Raw genomic sequence first — 3,988 nt, 5'->3', positions numbered from 1 at the left:
ACGCCGCTGGATCGCCGGTCGGCATCGTTTATGGTCGGAACTACAACGGTATCTGATCGTCTTCGAACCTCCGACTTTCATTCTTGATTAATGAAAACATTCTTGGCAAATGCTTTCGATCTGGTTCGTCTTGCGCCGGTCCAAGAATTTCACCTCTAGCGGCACAATACGGATGCCCCCGGCCGTCCCTCTCAATCATGACCTCAGTTCCGAAAACCAACAAAATAGGAGACCGGAGTCCTATTCCATTTTAACTAGCTGAAGTATCCAGGCAACCGGGCCTGCTTTGAACACTCTAATTTTTTCAAAGTAAACGCTTTGGGCCCCCGGGACACTCAGTCAAGAGCATCGGGGAGGCGCCGAGAGGCAGGGGCTGGGACAGGCGGTAACTCGCCTTTTCGGCGGACCGCCAGCTCGATCCTAAGATCCAACTACGAGCTTTTTAACTGCAGCAACTTTAATATACGCTATTGGAGCTGGAAATATTTTATTCAAAAAACTCACAACAAAGCTGTACATATATACAAAACAAACTATACAAAAACCAGCCTGTACAAAAACCAAACAGCCCCATCTTTGGTAAAATAAGTCCATAGACTCACAGTCCATATAGGGAAAGCCTCCCAAAGTCCTTTTAGTTAGAGGCTAAAATTAAAAGCAAAAATGGGGCCATCACCAAACCAAACTTTAACAAATTCCTTCACAAGTATTTACAACACAAGCAAAGAGGAAGTGAAAAAGCTTCTCAGATATACGTAACCCATATTTCAAAAACAACAATTAGATCACAAAATCTACGGGGGGTTGTGAAGGACAGAAAAGCCAAAGTTGGAAAAGACACCGGACTTCAGCCACCCACTCAAGGGGGTTTGAGGTGACGCCACAACCTAGACCACCCCACGGCATCCATCCAGCGCTTCTCCAAATCCCTTATTTTCCATACCTTGTGAAGAATATTACCCGCCACCACTTCACAAGGGAGGACTTTTTGTCTGATAGATACCTGACACTGTGCATCCATGTGAAGTACCTAATCACTACACTAGCTAGAAACAAAGTGGTTAAATCAAAGTGACCCACTCTCTTGAACGCCCCATAAACCCACTCAGGGTAACTAAGACCCAAAAGGCCCGGGATGCCCAAGGCTCTGGACACTCTCCTATAAACCTCCACATTGAAAGGACACTTGAGCAAGAAATGGTCCATTGTCTCCTCCTCCCCCAGACACTCCTCCCGTGGGCAGCCACGATCATCGGCATTTCTGTACTTCAAGTTTCCTCTCACGTAGAGCCTTCCGTGAAAGGAGAGCCAGGCAATGTCACAAAACTTCAGTGGGATTCTCTGAGAGTTAACCTGAGCCAGCCCATCTTCAGCCAAACTACCTGGGCAGTCTTTCAGTGCCAGCGGTTCCCAGAAGTGAGACCGCAAAATTCTCCTCTCCAGCTCCCTTCTAGAGGAGTTTTTGACCTCCCCCGCTTCCAGGCCCCATCGCATTGTCACCTTCAAGCTAGGAGCCATGTAGGCCGGGAGGTATCCGTGCCTGACCCGCAAACTCTTTACGCTCCCTCCCTCTAGCCAAGCGTTGAGGAAGGGAAACAACCAGGCTCTAAAACCCTCTACCGATCGAGGAGGAGTCTGTAACTGGAGACTTTCCAGATGCAACTTAAGAAAGGTCAACAAAATGAATAGCACTGGGTTGACCATTCCCAGGCCTCCTTCCCTCCTCGATCTGTAGGTGACAGTCCTCTTAATCAGATTCAGCCTGTTTCCCCAGAGTATCTGGAAAAACAGAGCATAAATATTGGTCCATCTAGACTCTGGCAAGAGACACATGTAGCTGACATACAAAAAAGACCGGAATCAGAAAAGTTTTGATCAAGTCAACCCTTTCCCTAAGAGACAGCTTCCATCTCTTTCATTGCTCTACCTTCCGGCCGGCCTCATCCAGTCTAAGATCCCAATTTCGAGTGGCATAATCGCCGGGGCCAAATCTGATGCCTAAAACTTTGATCTCCTGGCTCGCCCGGGTGAGGCCATCCGGAAGGTCAAATTCTTGACCCTCCTCCCCCATCCAGAAAACCTCACTCTTATCCTGATTGACCAGGGAACCCGAAGCATCCGAGTATTCCTGGACAGACGACATCACAGCATCCGCCTCAGATGGATACGACAAGACAACTGTGACATCGTCCGCGTAAGCCACCACTTCCAGTGAAAAATCCTGGCTCAGACGGACCCCTCTCACAATGCCACCCTCCAGCCTTCTGACGAAGGGGTCGATAGCAAAGACATATAGGAGGGGGCTCAGAGGACAGCCCTGCCTGACACCCGAATCCACCGAAAAAGTAGGGCCCACCCAACCATTTATCAGAGGGAAGCTCTCGGCTTGCCTATAGATGACACGCAGCCAATCAACCACCCTCACTGGGAGGCCATACCGTTCAAGCAGAGCCCACAGGTACTCGTGGTTAACCCTATCAAACGCCTTTGACTGATCCAATGCCAGCAGGTACTTTCCCCATCTCTCAGCACGACACCGTTCCACAGCCTCCCGGATGCCAAGGATGGCACTAAAGGTGCTCTGGCCCTTCACAGTACAGTGCTGGGAGGGAGAAAGTAGAGACCCGTAAACTTCCATCAGTCTGTTGAAGAGTACCTCTGCCAGAATCTTACGATCCATATTGAGAAGGGTGATGGGGCGCCAATTCTCAATACGGGATGGATCCTTACCCTTAGAAAGCAAGATAAGGGCAGACAATCTCATGGAAGGAGGGAGCAAACCCTCACCCAGGCTCCGATTAAATACTTCCATAAGACGCGGGGCCAGGAGGTCACCAAAGATCTTATAAAACTCGGAGGTTAACACATCCGGACCTGGGGCCTTCTTCATAGACAGGGAGTCTATGGCCTTCCTGACCTCATCCACTGTTATCAAGTCTCCCAGGGAATCAAGAGAACTGCCAAAATTCTCAAGACCAGGAGTCCTCCTCAGAAACCGTTCCATCCTCTCTCTGATAAGCAGTTTCTCAGATAAAAGGTCAGAGTAAAAGTTTCGCACAACTTCCAGAATGCCTTCCTTATCCTCACGAAGGACACCCCAGTCTTCACGCAACCCCCTCACCTCCTTACAGTTAACCGAATTCCTGCAGTTCTGGTAGGGATCAGGCGAGTGGTATTTACCATAATCCCTTTCCAGAACCAAGGACGCGTACCGGTCATACTGATACTCTTTCATCTGGGCCTTTACTCGGGAGATCTCCCCACTATCCCCCTGCTCAGAAATTAAGAAATCCAGTTTCTTTCTCAAGGCATGGTAGACATTCCTCTTTATCAAGTTTCTCTTGGCTACGAGGTTGCAAAAAAAGCTGCGAGCCCTCTTCTTGCATACCTCCCACCACTCAGACCTACTCCAGCCTGCCTCCAAAAGCGACTCCTGAGATTGAAAGAAGTCCCTGAAAGACTGTCTGATCTCATCCTCCTTTAGAAGTTCAGAGTTCAGACGCCACAGGCTCCGTCCTTTTCTGAGGAGTTTCCGAGGTGTTCAAGGATGCACACAGGAAAACGTGATCAGAGAATTCTACTAACTTCAGCACCAGAGCCGAAGTTTTCGAACTCTCATTAACGAAAAACCTGTCTATCCTACTTCTACACCTACCTCTAAAATAGGTGAAACCCGTGAGGTCTGGGGAATGGCGAATATGCACATCCACCAGGCCTGCCTGTCTAACCATACTAGCTAAAAAAAGGGAATCATAGCCCAGAGTAGTCCTTGAGCCTCCCCTATCTTTAGGCCTAAGGACGGTGTTAAAGTCACCACCAAAGATTATCTGCCGGGCCGAAAAAAGATATGACTTTATCTCCCTGAAAAGACACTTCCTGTCCCATTTAGTCTGGGGACCATAGATATTAATAAGTCTCAGGTCATGGCCCCTCAGGTTGACATCCAAAACCATACATCTGCCCACTTGAATCTCAATGACCCGTTGGA

Source organism: Pseudophryne corroboree, chromosome 8, assembly GCF_028390025.1.
Source record: "Pseudophryne corroboree isolate aPseCor3 chromosome 8, aPseCor3.hap2, whole genome shotgun sequence".
NCBI lineage: Eukaryota > Metazoa > Chordata > Amphibia > Anura > Myobatrachidae > Pseudophryne > Pseudophryne corroboree.
Note: the sequence above shows the minus strand (reverse complement) of the source record.